Here is a 15,394-nt window from a genome sequence, read left to right on the forward strand (position 1 = left end):
AGCCTCCGTCGGCAGATAGAGCATCCCAGAGTACCTGGAACACCCGCTGGGACCCCCCCCCCCCCCCACAGCAGCACTACCCATGCCCCCACCCGGCTCACCACCGCCGGAGGGGGCCGCCCCCAATTCAGGACCACCCACAACACCCCAAGGCCGCCCCCACCGCACCCCCACACTGCGCAGGCCTAGAGAGGGGATCGTAGCCCCCCCCCCCACTCCATATGTGTATATAAGGTATGTACATGTGGGTGTGTGTGAACTGAAGTGTGTGCAAATTAAAAACTGTGGTGCATTAAAAGTGAGGGAGTGGTCAGGGTACGGGTTCTCCGCCGCTGGCAGAATATCGTGCACCCCACCCCAAGTGTATCAGGACTAGATGGACTGTATGGATAACTGAGGTACATTAAATTTGGGTGAACGGGCAGGGCATAAGCCCTCATTGATTCCCGCCCCCGCCCAGCCAGTACTCTATTGTAGTAATATCATAAATGTTTTATTACCGATAACTTTCCTATGTATAATATAATTATAAGCGTATACATAGTATTAAGTTAACATTTTATAATCCATAATAATATAACAGCGATATAAATTTGTATATTGAGGAGCGTGTGGTTAGCAACCTGGATTAATCTGCCCCCTATGATTGCCCCTGGCAGGAGAGGTGTCCGTTTACCCCCAGTATTTTATCAGCCAGTGAACAAATATTTCTGTGATTACCAGGAATAAACTGGATGGTTCAAACCACGGGCCACTCCTTTATTTAACCGGTGGACCAGGCAACATCAAATACAACGCAGAGGCAACACCCAGTCCACCCCGGTTACATTAGCACAGGACCTTTATCTGCCCCCACCGTTCCCAGTCACACAGACCCCACACCCTTCCTGCCCCCACAGTTACTTCCCTTTCACACCTCTCCAGTGATAAACTCCACAGACTCAGACAATCACTACTTTACATGCACAGCTTAGTCAAGCCTCACCTTACCACCCAAATTCCACTAACACAACCTCATCAGCACCTCCCCCCACATCAAAAACACCCCCCACTACATCCCCCATGTCTATAAACGCTCATGGGTATGTTTGTCCCTTTTGTTTTTCAGAGTAGAGTGTTTCCTTTTGGACATTCAGACATGCGTGTTTGCATTATCGCTGAGGATGTTCTCCTGTGATCTCTGCTCCTAGCTGCCTCTGGAACTGTGTTCACGTAACCTGTTTTGCTACCTATGTCCCCTCTTGTTGCTGGATTATTGGCAGCTATTTTGGTATGATTATGTTATAATGTAGCCTACGGTATGTACCATGACAGGCTAATTGGGGTACTGCTTCGTACAGTTTGTTCATTAGGTATCTGAGCTGCCTCACATGTGTCCGTATTTCTCTGCCTCTGAATAAATAACATTTATCTGTTGTTTCAATTGCAGGGATATAGAAGTCAAGACTGGCACCAGCTGTTTTGCATCTGCATGTTTTCCACCTCGGTGTTTGCTGCCAGTTCTCTTTATTTATTTATTTTTTTGGTTGTTTGCCTGGTGTTTGTTGTAATTTGATTTTTTTTTTTTTTGGTATTATTTTCTCCTGTCTGCCGCGGCATTAGTTGCGTCTATTAGACAGACAGACTTTATTAACCCTAAAGGAAATTTATAGTTCTATAGTACATTTTCGCTAGATGAAAAGAACCACTCCCTACCTGTCACGCCCAGCTCCGTACGATCCTTGTGTGTGACACGCCCCGCATTACCTCGTGTCAATTCCTGGTTGTGATCACATGTGTCCTGTTATTTCTGGCTAGTCTTGTGTATTTAGTCCGCGCCTGAGTACGTCTCGTCAGATCCGTCATTGTCGTGTTGTAATGTTTAGTCGCCGTCAGTCTTGTGTGCTGAATAAACCCCGTTTGCCCGTCTTACCGGCTTGACTCACCTGCTTCCCCGTTCGCCTGCCAGCGGATACATACGGTGGCCGAGAGAGCTCAACGCGCTGCAACTTCAGAAAACACATGCAAACAGAAAAAAACCATGCTGCAACTTCAGAAAACACATGCAAACATAAAAAAACCACAACAAATTAAGAAAACGTCTCCATCAGTTTGACAACACAGGCGCTGCAAATACGGAAACGCGCTGCAAACACACGAACGCGCTGCAAACACAAACGCGCTGCAAACACAAAAAACGCGATGCAAACACAAAAAACGCGCTGCAAATAGCAGACCACAACGGAAATGTATCAGGGGGACCTCAAAAAGTGACGACCAATGAATTATTTTTTCAGTGGCTTTTGGTCAGAGCAGAGGTGTTGTTTTTTTTTAACAATCTTATCATACGATATCATTCTTTTGGATATTATTAGACTAATCTGACGAATCACACACTTAACTGTGGAACGTTATTAATTTAATTGCCAATAAATATCTAAATAAATATATGCAAATAAATGACAAAATTCTGCAGTGCTTCATTAATGGTTAAAATCAGGTCAAAATTCATTACAGATTGATAGACAAAAATATATTTTACAATTTATTCAGACCCTTAATAATAAAGAACAACGGAATACAAATAAAGCATGCTAAAATCGGTAACATTATTATTATTTTTTTTTTTTTTGTTTTTTCAGATCAAAATGTATTGTCCGTTCTGTGGCTTTCAGCGGCCAACTTTGCACAAATTTTGTAGCTCATGTGGGCGAAATGTTAGTTTTGTCGTGGAGAATGACCCTAAACCTGCAGGTGAGGACCAGTGGCCTGTACTACGAAGCGGGGTTACTGGCTTATCGGGGTAACTTGTCGGATTTAAGGTAGTCTGGGCAAAATGTAAGTGAACGAATATGAAGTCCATTTAAACTGTGGTACCTTAAATCCGACAAGTTACCCCGATAAGCCAGTAACCCCACTTCGTAGTACAGGCCACCGGTGTCATGCCAGGCTGTGCCCAGAGGTAATATGAACAAATAATCAGCTCCCAGATGGGTTTGTCACTTTTTGAGGTCCCCCTGAAACATTTCCGTTGTGGTCCCTGCTATTTGCAGCGCGTTTTTTGTGTTTGCAGCGCGTTCGTGTGTTTGCAGCGCGTTTCCGTATTTGCAGCGCCTGTGTTGTCAAACTGATGGAGACGTTTTCTTAATTTGTTGTGGTTTTTTTATGTTTACATGTGTTTTCTTAAGTTGCAGCATGGTTTTTTTCTGTTTGCATGTGTTTTCTGAAGTTGCAGCGCGTTGAGCTCTCTCGGCCACCGTAGATACAACACTACCTTGTGCCAAACACATAAACACTGAGATCTCCCACGAGAAGCACAGCATAATAGCCAATTACAATTAAATGACAAAAAAAAGAAATGTCTGGGAATGGAACTACACCCTAAAATAGCATGAGAGAAAAACAGTCTGTAGCTTTGCTTCGCTGCTTTATTTGAACCATAGGCATGATTTATTTTTGCCTTTATTTTCTAATAAATAAACTTCTACACTGAACACACAGACTATAAAGTGTTTTTTGGATGGTATTGCAATATGACTGTTGTTGGAGGTGATGCATGGATCGGCAGGTTAGGGCATCGTGTTTATGATTAGAAGGTCAATGTTTCAAATCCCAGTGTCAGCAGAGTGATCTCACCATTGGGTACTTGAGCAAGGCTCTTAAACCCTAATTTTATTAAAACATGCTTGTAATGATATATTCTATTCATTTTTATGTTATTACAGTTAGTTTTGGATTTTGTTGTTTTTAGTTTTGTTTCTCACACCTTCAGTCTTATTTTAATACGGAAAAATAAAATGCTTTTATCATTTTAGTTTCAGTATTCTTTAACAATAATAAAGTTGCTCCACCTAAAGCATTAGATCACTGGGTTCATCATTTTGTTTGACATAAAACCAGTTCATTCAATAAAAACCTAAGAAGATACTTGCTACGTTCTGTATAATATCAAATATAAATAATCAACAGGGGTTATATGTGTGTTTTTATCACACAATGGATACTTTGAACAAGTCCTACATTTCATTTAATTTGAGATATTTTATAGATTTCTAATTCTCATGTTTATGACCACAGGCAAGCACAAGGGACCATACAGAATATCCATCACACCTACATCTAAATTTTCATCAGGTCTCAACAGTGGCTCCTAACACAAACTTCAGACAGATGGCTACATACATCTACCAACGTGCATGTTCTCGAAGGAACCTGCAGTGTTGGGACTTGTGCTTTGGGATGGGGGCATTTATTACCTTTGTCAGGAATGTAAGGCTAGTCAATAGGTAATCATCCCACTAAAATCAAGTTTAATCTTTTTGAAAAATATGGTCTAAAATAAATTATATGTACCTTGGCAGACAAGCCTGTGATATTCCGGCTACTGTAGCTCAACAAGTAGAGACTTGGACTGACAGTGCAAACGCTGTGAGTTTGCTTGCCAGGGAGCACACATAAACAGTAACCCTTTGTTCTGATGTAAGTTGCTTTGAATAATATTTTCAATAGATAAATCCATCTGGGGAATTTTCAGATAAAACCTGTTGACCAAAAGCATTAAGGCAACACAGAAACTCCTCTGTGCAGCAGCAGGAAGCTCACAGAAAGTCTGCACCACACCATCTCTACTTCCAGTTCCCATGTTCCTTTTCCTTATGGAGAGATTAATATTCAGATTGTGTCCTTAGTTACCGTGCTACTTAGCCCAAATATTTACATTATTTAGCAGATGCTTTTGTCTAAAGCAACTTGCAAGTGAATCAAATACCACATATATGAACAGATCCCTTCCCATCTCATTACCAAGTGTACCAACACATTAACAATACAGTGCAAAATTAAGCATTAATATCTGCCTATAAAAATCGATCGATCCCTCCATCCATTTTCTGGCACTTATCCAGGGTCTCATCGTAGGGGCAGTGAGTCGCAGGCCCAGACCTGCCTCTCACCAGCCACCTTCTCCAGCTAAACTGGTGGAATAGCAAGGCGATTCTGGGTTTTCTCGACTATAATCTCTCTAGTGTGTCTGCTCCAGGGTCTCCTCCCGGTTGGACATGCCCGAAGCACCTCCTCAGGGAGGCTTCCAAGAGGCATCCTAGATAGATGCCTGAACCACCACAAATGACTCCTTTCAATGCAGAGGAGTAGCAGCTCTCCTTTGAGCCCCTCCTGAATGTCTCAGCTCCTCACCCTGTCTCTAAGGCTGAGCCAAGACACTCTTTGAAGGAAAGTAATTTCTTTCAGTCACTACCCAAAGCTCCTGACCATAGGTGAGGGTATGAACTTAGATCAACTGGTAAATCGAAAGCTTTGCCTTCCAGTTCACTCTTTACCACAAAAGAACAGTATGTTGTCCGCATTTTTCCCGTGCTGCACCGATCCGCCTGTCAATCTTCCACTCCCTTCTTCCTTCACTCATGAACAAGAGCCCAACTTATACTTAAACTCCTCTGCTTGAGGCAGTAACTCATCCCCCACCATGAGAGGGCAACACAGTCTTTTCTGGTCGAGAACCATGGCTTCAGACTTGGAGGTGCTGATCTTCATCCCGGCTGCCTCACACTCAGCTGCAAACCACACTAACAGGACCAAAAAGCAAAGATGTGATCATGAGGTTACCGAACCAGACCCCTTCCGTCCTTTGGCTATGCCTAGAAATACCTTTTTCACTGTCACTATGCGGCACTGCTTCAATGTGCCTCAAAATTTGGTCACTTCTAGAATGTCACCCATACATTGTGTTTGCAAAGTTTGAAAAATATCCATAATATAATTTTAGCTACTATGTTCACAAGACCAAGGGCTCTATTTTGACGATCTAACACAAAACATAAGGTGCAAGGCACAACGAACATTTATGGGCATGTCCAAATCCATTTTGCTATTTTGATGGAGGGAAAAACCAGACTTCGTTCCTGCTCACGAGTGAAGTGAAAATGCACGAACACGTCATTTACGGGAGCACCTCTGTTCCACCTAAGCCATTCGAGGTGAAGCAGGCATGGTATGGGGTAGCAGAAAGTGTGTCCTTGTTTTCTGGCACCACCAGATCATCTGCTAAATGCTGAAAGTGGTATAATGATGTCATAAGGCAGGGAAACCAGTAGCTTGCTGCTCAACCTGATGTGTTTTAATACCAGTGTGTGTCTATTGGTCCCACAGCCTATCATCAAACATAATTCTGATAATTAACCGTTTCATCACTTAATTCTTTAATATTTTTGGTGTTTCATTAAACAGTATCATTACATGAAAGGACCAGTTGTACTCTTTAATAATAATAAGTAATTGATACTTTATTGATCCCTGTGGGGAAATTTTTTTATGCCTCCCTCAACTTGCTTTTTGTAAAGTAAGCTGTCTGTGAAGGACAGCCACCTGTAGTGGCACCCAGGGAACTGGGGGTTAAAGGCCTTGCTCAAGGGCCTGCAGATGTGCTGAGGGTGGGTTTGAACCAGCAACCTTGTGATTACAGGCAAATAGGTTTAGCCCACTGAGCCACACGCTGCCCCAATAAAATGTATATTAAATGAAATAGCAAATTAATATTAGTGCCCATGGAGCACGTACCTGCGTCAATAATGAGCGTCGTGCACACGTATGTTTCTAAAACACGCCCCTTAAATACCATTTAACGATGCGCCACTGGTTTTAGATGTGGTGGATACGGACAAAGGACTTTATTTGCAGGGTAACACACTTCAAACACAACATGCAACGTTAATGACCAGACTGGGGAAACAAACTGAAACACAGACTAAATACATAGAACTAATGACAGCAACAGGAAGCAGCTGGTGAACACGGGGAATCCACACGGGGTAGATGAGGGGGCGTGACACAAGGGAGGATTGGACGAGCGGGGCATGACAGAACCCCCCCCGAAAGGCGTGAACTCTGGCCGTGCCTAAGGGGAGTGAGGAACGGGACCGGGGACACGGGACCTGGAAAACAAAAGCAGAACATCAACGGGGTACAGGGAACAAGACAGACACACAGAACAGGCACAAAGACAGCAACCCAGACAACAACTGACAGACAATGGGAAAAGCAAACAGGCACAGGGGCAACAACACTGGAGACACAGGGGGAACACCAACGGAATGAAGGGGGCAGGAGTGAATGAAGGAGAAACAGGAGGACGAGGGGCAGACACAGGGGGCACAAAGGCAGAGGGCAAGGAGGCAAAGGGTGGGGAGAAACGGGGAGCCAGAGGGAACCCCAGCAGGTGAGGGGCGGAAGCCGCAGGGGACGCAGGCGACTGCGAGGGGGGAGCAGGAGGGAATGCCGAAGGTGGAAAGGAGGAAAGCGGAGGGACTGACGGAGGGGGCAAGAAGGAAGGCAAAGGGGACACAGGCGAAGGGGAGGAGGGAACAGCAGCCATGGCAGGCAAAGGTGCAGCCACCACCGGCCAAGGCGTAGGCAACCAACGAGCCGAAGATGGGGGACCCACAGGCAACCGACGAGCCGCAGCAATGAGCGGATGAGCGGGGCATGACAGCATGTAACAAGATTTTAATTTTAAGTGGCGGCCACGTAAATTGGAAATTGACTAGGAATTTCCAGTAGGTGGCAGCACTGACCTTCACAGAGCGGAGATCAGATATCAATGAAGAAAGAGTACAAGAAGAATAGTTGCTGTGGTTGGAGACTAATTTTGTCTCAAGGATTTCAAAATACCGCATTATGTCGTATTACCTTAATGCTCTCCAAGCCTAGTAACAACTTTAAAACTGTCCATAAAAGTTCACCTGTTTCAATACACGGCTTATATATGTGCTTGGTGTATGTCTGCTTTCTCCAGAGGGGTATTACACAAAACAAGATTTTTTCATTAGCCAGATAACTTGAGCCAAATGTAAGGATTGCCCAACAGGAATGTCATTTATTGTCATCACATTGAACAGTTTTCACATTTGGCTTGTTATCCAGCTAACTTGGAAAAACTGCTTTGTGGAAGACCCACCTGGTCTAGTGGAATTCCATTGTTCACAGGTGACCACGACCATCTGCATCCAACAGATGCAGTGTTTACTCAAGAGTCTGGGTGCACTACCATGCGCAGAACATACATGCATGTGGAAAAGTGAAGCATGAACTAGGCTTTAAGAATAGCGTGTATGTGCACATCAAGTTAAAATCAACGAACCTTACTACCTTTAAGCTCCAAATGTTCAAAATTCAAGATTTTACTTGTCACACAGAGTTAGCTTGAGGCCAGAGGTTTGACAGAATGAGGTTGAGGTGTAATTCAAGATTTTATGTATCATGGGCATAGTTATACTGGTACAATTTATAGAGAATCTGGCTCATTCCTGTGACTGTGCAAAAAAGAGAGTATAGCTAAATAAATTAGATAAATATAGTGGTTGGGGTATTAGGATCAAAACAATGGAAAAATAGATAAAATGCTGCGGAAATAGACTTTTAAGGTTATTAATGTGTCTGTGTTATTACTTGAACAAAAGTTATACATGTCAGAGGGTGTGCTTGTGCAAACTGGCAAGCATAAATGGAATTTTGTAAAGGAGATTTTAAATTCAAAGATTTTATTTATTACTACTGTTACTGAACTGGAGCTGTTACGGTGGGGCATGTCAAGGAGGGCGAGTCACGTACTGTAACGGCTCCAACACAAACTGGGCTTCATTTAACAGAACAGAACAGAAAGGTAGAAAGAGAAAATAAAAGGGACCTCAAGAGGTCAAAACAGCACTGATAAAAACCAAAATAAAGGCTGGGAGTGTCACGATCCGCTCCGTTCACGGTTCAGTCCAATGGAGGGGCGACATCGCGAATGGGACATAAACGGACTGTACCATCGTGAGTGCAGCCTTCAGTGCCACCCGACACAGGCCAGCATGGAGAACAGAATTATTGATGGACTTTGTCTTGATCCTTAATTACAGCTTATACCCAGCTCTTAGCAAGCAAGTCCACTCTTTCCTGTTTTCTGTAACGCTAATATGCCCTGGGGGGGGGGGGGGGGGGGGGGGGGGCGTTCAGCCAGTTGACCTTGGACCCCCAGAGGTTTTTTTTTCTCCTTACTTTGGAGTTTTTGGTTCCTCTCCTCCGCTGTCATCTTTCTTTATTTAATTTCTTTCCTTCCTTTTTCCTGTCCTGTGTTTTTCTCCCTAATGATGTTTAATGTATCACAACACATCCATGTGTTGTGTAAGGTGCTATATTGAAAAAAATAATTGAATAGAAAAATAAGAAAAATGCTTGATAGCCTTATATGAACCATGCTGTTCTTTCATATGGGTAAAAAAACAGCTTGAAGCAAAGTAAGTAATTAAGTGAGTGAAGAGAGAATATGAAAGATCACTGTAACATGTTTTATACATCTGAGTCAGCTGCACTCAACACTGTTTTTAATGTTGTAGAATTTCAAGGACACTAAAACAATAATGAAAACATAAATGCAATGTTTAAAATGTAAGTTTAATGTTTTGTACATTAAATTTAGAAACAGAAATGCCAGAAAGTCAAAGTAACACATGTAAGATGAAAAAACGCCAATAAAGTTCTACCAGGAACATTTTTCTTTTGCTGTATCCAACAGTACTGGTTCCCAGAATAAACTGGGAAGCATAAAAGAACTCTGTAATGTAAACATTAAATCAATAGTCAGAGAGTCATAACCTAGACTGTTTTACATTTCATCTGATTTTTCTTCTTGCATGATGAATCGATCATGTCCCACACTCCAGGGCATATACAGGATGCACCTTAAACCAAGCAACCTATACATACTACTTGCTAACAGAAATTTATGTTGTACTAAGAAATCTAAATGAGCATCATCTGATAAATGTATAACATTTCCATGCAGTTATTTGTTTAGCAGAGAACCAGGTTCATGCACAGTACTCAGCAACTGGAAAGCAAAGGGGGCAGGCAATGCTAAGCTGGGTCAGAATTTTAACATTTTTAGTTCATGTCGGTACCACAAAGTTTTGATTCCCAACTGCAGAGTGACACCTTTTGATGTATTTAAAATCCAGGGACTCTGGGCTGCTCACAGTCAGGGGTTTAGTGGTACTGCGGTATCAGTGGGGTTGGGCTGAGAGTTCTGATCTTCAGAGCAGGTTCACTGGTGTTTCTTGTTGCTGTCATTAGTTCAATGTATTTAAGTCCGCGTTAAGTTTGTTTCCCCAGTCCGGTCATTGAAGTCTAACGTCGGTCATTTTCATAGTGTGCCTTGTTCTTTTGTAATTAAGATCCTTCGTTCGCCCGATTTCCCGGCTCCTGTGCTGCTTCCCCGCTTTGTGCTCGAGCGGAATCAGGAGACAGGGGGTTTAGTGGTAGGTCTACCTCGGCATCATCAGGGTTGGGCTGGGAGGTCTGATCTTCAGACCAGTTACAGTGGCATGACTTGTAGATACATAGTGCCAGCATCACGACACAAAGAAGGCTTAAGGATGCGATCTGAGTCACAAAAAAGAACAAATACACCAACAGGGAATGTTTACTGATGGTTGACAGTGGCCTGAAATAGTAGAAAGAGTCTTTCTATGATGCCAAAGAATAGCCTGTATATGTGCGCGCTATTCAAATAAAGTAGAATGTAGCATATATGGTACAGGCTGTGCAAATGGTGCAGTGAGAGTCAGGATAGGGTTAATGGTGCCTTAGCCAGGCAGCCCCTGGTTACGGACAAGATCCGTTCCCTAAATCTGTCTTTAAGTCGAATTTGTGGTGAGTCAGTATATAATAATTATACAGTAATAATGAAAGTACTTGCGGTTCTGTAGGCTACTGTACCTCGAGCTGACGAACTGCTGAAGCCGCGCAATGTTTACATGAGCATAACAGAGTCGCGTGTTTGTTCGTTATTACGAATCACTGTAGTTAACCCGCATTTTAATATAATAGGCTTTATGGCAGTGCGTTCGTAAGTACGGCTTGTCCATAAGTTGGGCGTTCTTAACCCGGGGGCTGCAAGTACACTAGTGGCCAAAATTGTGGAAATGTCCATCATTTCTGGCATTACGCTTTAAAAATTAGGCTACTATTCGAGTATTGGCGGTAATGCTTATAAACAATCAAAGAATGTTACAAACAGCATACATTTGACAATTAAATAAATAACTGTAGCAACAGTTGAAAATGGTCTGCAATCAATAAAAATTGTGTTTCCGTAATTTTGGCCACCAGTTTACATTTTTAAACGCATGGCTGCGGAGGCGAAAGGCTGCCCAACACGAATTAAGCGATTAATAAAGACTCACTGGGCATGGCCGAATCGAGTAGCATCATGGCCTGAGGATAGAAGCACCTCTCCGTTATAGCTATAAGGCCGTGGAGGCTAAACAGGCAGTTACTGCAATGCGTAGAGTCCTTGACAATTTCGCTGGTGCGGGTGTCCTGCAGGGAAGTCAGAGCCGACCCGGAGGAGCGCTCAGATAAGCCGCTCACTCTCTGCAGGGCTGCGCGCTGCTGATCCTTGCAGGCGCCTCATCAGGATGTCATGTTTAATGACGGGATACTTTCTACAGTAATTTACCTGTATGTGTATGTTTATGTGTAGCTCTTACCTGAGACCGTGCAAAATATTCCCGAGTCTTAATCATCAGTTCCGTGGAATTATATCCCTTTGCAGCAAGTGGTTCACACCATTTCTGATTACTTCTGTCCATTAAGACATACGATCCTTCCCAGTACGTACATGCACAAGACACATATCTTCCATCATATAACAACACGATCGCCCACGCAACTGGAAGATAAAAGCTTTGAATTGTACAACATTTAGTTATACAAGTCATGATTTGTTTATAATTTTTCATTGTACACGTTAAGTTTTCTTTACAACATTTGTTTTGGTTGTTTTACAACATTCAGTTCCGCTTGTTTTAAGCCCGACTAAGAATAATACGACGACTGGAAATATAAAAATTAAACATGTTAATACTTGATTCAAATTATTTCCATTGCAGGGACACAAAAACTCTATCTCAAGTAACTTCTCCAGTATCACGATGCTAATAGTAAAAGTCAAGTTTGGATACTCAGTAAAAAGTTTTAAAGTTTCCTTTTCCATACCACGAATGAAAGTGCGCGACATCGCTAATACCAAAGAAAAAGGTATCCGTAGAGGTGTACAGTACACATTTGCTTAAATATCTATTCTTTCACACTCATTGGTTTGTGAAAATAAGAGGGTTTTACTTTTGGTTGCATTTTTTCAGACGATTGGTTCTCAAAATCTGTCAGGGTAATATCTTAAGTGCACTCGCCCACACTTATTAACCAACATGCTTAAACATAACTTTAAACACTAAACTTTCTGGCTTAATAAACTTATTCTATGGCAGGGCAGAATTTTGTCAATGCAGCTATTACATTATATACAGTGCCACCAACTTTGGCCAGCTGACTGGCGTAAAATTTTCAATTCGAGAATTTGCGCACTCATTTAAATGTATGTTACAGTTTTATTAACTTGTAAATAGTCTGAAGGCTTTGCAAACTACCCCAGCGCTTTTGATTCAGCTAATTTTAGTTTTATAAATTAAATTGAATAATATACATTTGTCGTATAGGATTCCTTGCGTGAGAGCGAGAGTCTGAAAGCGTGAGTGACACGCCAGATGCGTGAGAGTTGACAGCCCTGCATATAATTTTTAAATCGATCCGCCGTCGGATGGCTCTGCATGTAGGAGCTAATTGGCAAAACCCATCGTGCTCAGCCGGTATTGTAAATAGCCCCTGTGTGTTATTGTAATACTTGTTGTGTTCCCGATTGTGGAGTGTCCCCTTGCATGTGTCATGTGTGAATCTCACGTGTCTTTATCCATTGTGTAAATTGCCCACCGTTTGTGTGCTTCACTGTCCGGCGTCCAGCCTCCATGCATTTCCGCGTTGGGTGGCATCGTTGCATGTTTGCTGTCCGTGTTTGTCCTTGTAAAGAATAGTGTTCTCTTCTCTTAAAACTAAACCACCTTGTCTTTTCACAATGCCCTGATGCCTTCTCTGCTCGATATTACAGTATGATTATATTCTGTCATTTATATAGGTAAGTAAGTAAATTAGCATTATTTACAATATTTACATAAGGCCACTTAAAATTAATAAATTGTTTTACATGGCCGCCCGCCTCAATTTTTTGGTGCCGCCTCGATTTTTTTAACATTTTATATTTTTTATTTTGCTGTTGTTTTGCTATTGTCAGGAGGACGCTTTTATTGGGCCATTCTGTGGCAAGACCATTAAACACTTAGACTAGGCATTTGTTTTGAAGGTTTCTCTTTTCTTTTAATTGTTTGAACTGTTGAGAGTTTAAAATGTTGAGATACTGACAAATTAAAGTTTAATTTTCTAGTTTTAGTATATCTCTGTTGCCGATCGTCTTTTCGCTAAAAATATAAAATATAAAATATAAAATCCCCGACTCACCAATATTTTAGAAGTTTGAGTCATGTAAAAGAATTTATTAATTTTAAGTGGCCTAAAGGGACTGACATAACTGATGTGCATACCCTTTGGGTCACTGACAGGCAGCCAGCCCCTCACTTAGATCCCCACTGATACAGGTGACGATCACACACTCACCCTGCCCACCATGCCTGTCACCTCACTTACTCCTAACACATACACACACACACACACACACACACACACATACACACGCACATGTAGGGTAAACATATCCTTATGGGGACCGCTCATTCATTTCAATGGGAAAAATGCTAACGCTAACTATGACAACCTTAACCCCCACCCCGCCCTAACCATAACCATAATTAACCTAACAAAATACAAGAGTTTTTGCATTTTTTGTTTTTTCATAGCAGTCACCAATTTTTATAAAATAGAGTTTTCCCTTATGGGGACCAGGAAACCGGTCCCCATAAGTGAAAAAAAAACGGATATTTATCACGTTATGGGGACATTATGTCCCCATAAGAATAGGTAAACCTGCTCGCACACACACACACACACACACACACACACACACAAATGCCAAAAAGCCAAATGCCAGCTCCACCGGGGTTCACAGCTCACGGCCGAACATGAAGGCTGCTGGTACTCTCCTGTTCCACAGCGTTCCACAGGACCAGGAGAAGGTAGGCATCCCAGTTACACTGGTGCTCATCCATGAGGATCGGCAGTTGTGCGGCTAGTGTACAGTGAATCTGCTCCACCAGCCCGTCACTCTGAGGGAGAAGGGGGGTGATGCGGGTCTTCATAATCCCCAGCCGCCGGCAGACTTCACTGAACACCTGCACCTTGAAGTTCCTCCCCTGGTCACTGTGCAGCTCCTCAGGGGCCCTGAACTGGCAAAAGATCTCCTCCAGGAGGTTAGCCACTGTGGTGGCGGTGCTCTGGTTGGGAACCACGTACATATGAAGTAGTCCATAGCCACGAGTATGTAGCGGTTCCCAGCCATGGTGCAGGGGAAGGGGCACAGGACATCCCACCTCACACACTCCATGGGAGTGCCCACTAGGTACAGCTGCAGAGGAGCCCAGGATTGCCGGCTGGGACCCTTCTGAGCCGTGCATGGGTCACAGCAATAAACAAATAGCTCAGTGTCCTGCCAGCAACCGGGCCAGTAGAATCGCTGCCGCAGTTTCCCCAGCCCCCACGGCCCCGTGTGCTAACCTCAACATGGCAGAGCGCAGGCTCTGGGGCATCAGCAGCTTATCTGACGGATATATGATATGACATGGAGTTGGTCCCCCCGTTGCAGCTATAGCAGCTGCCACTCTTCTGGGGAGGCTTTCTGCAAGATTGTGGAGTGTGTCTGTGGGAATTTTTACCCATTCATCCAGAAGAGCATTTGTGAGGTCAGACACTGATGTTGGATGTGAAGGCCTGGCTCACAATCTCCATTCTAGTTCATCCCAAAGGTGTTGGATGGGCTTGAGGTCAGGGCTCTGTGTGGTGCCCACACCAAACTCACCCAACCATGTCTTTAGGGACCTTGCTTTGTGCACTGGGACACAGTCATGCTGTAATTTCTTTATTTCAACTTGATGTGATTCTTTCTCATTAAGACTATCATGACACGCTACTGACAATCATCGTTAAACATTTCTTGATGGTGTATTTTTTTTTCTTTTTTTGTGACTCAGTTCACATTCTTATGCTGTCTTGTTGTCATCTTGGTGGGAATAATCACCTGCAAGGCAAAAAAAAATGCCCCAGAGCAGAAGAGGACAGCCAGCCCAACACAACGGAAATGATATACAAAACAACTGCTAACAACAGCTCAAAGTTAGTGGAGTTCAAGTACATGAAAAGGTGTCACTTTGTAAGTGGGAATCAAAACTTTGAATTACCGATATGAAACAACATTTTTGTTAATTTCGAACCAGTTTAGCTTTGCCTGTCCCTTTGCTTTCCAGTTAGTAAGTACTGTGCATGAATGTGGTACTCTGCTAAACAAATTAAAGTATTGTAA

At 43.0% G+C, this 15,394-nt stretch overlaps 1 long non-coding RNA gene across 1 annotated transcript; it reads right to left on the reverse strand.

Moving 5' to 3' along the window:
• Nucleotides 1–9,395: 9,395 nt before the first annotated feature.
• Nucleotides 9,396–12,066, reverse strand: LOC140578262 (uncharacterized). The gene is made up of 2 exons (XR_011982360.1): nt 11,523–12,066; nt 9,396–10,413 (listed from the first exon to the last, which is right to left on the reverse strand). It is a non-coding gene; the product is annotated as an uncharacterized lncRNA (long non-coding RNA).
• Between the last annotated feature and the right edge of the window lie 3,328 nt (nt 12,067–15,394).

The sequence above is a fragment of the Paramormyrops kingsleyae genome, chromosome 13 (assembly GCF_048594095.1).
Source record: "Paramormyrops kingsleyae isolate MSU_618 chromosome 13, PKINGS_0.4, whole genome shotgun sequence".
Classification (NCBI taxonomy): domain Eukaryota; kingdom Metazoa; phylum Chordata; class Actinopteri; order Osteoglossiformes; family Mormyridae; genus Paramormyrops; species Paramormyrops kingsleyae.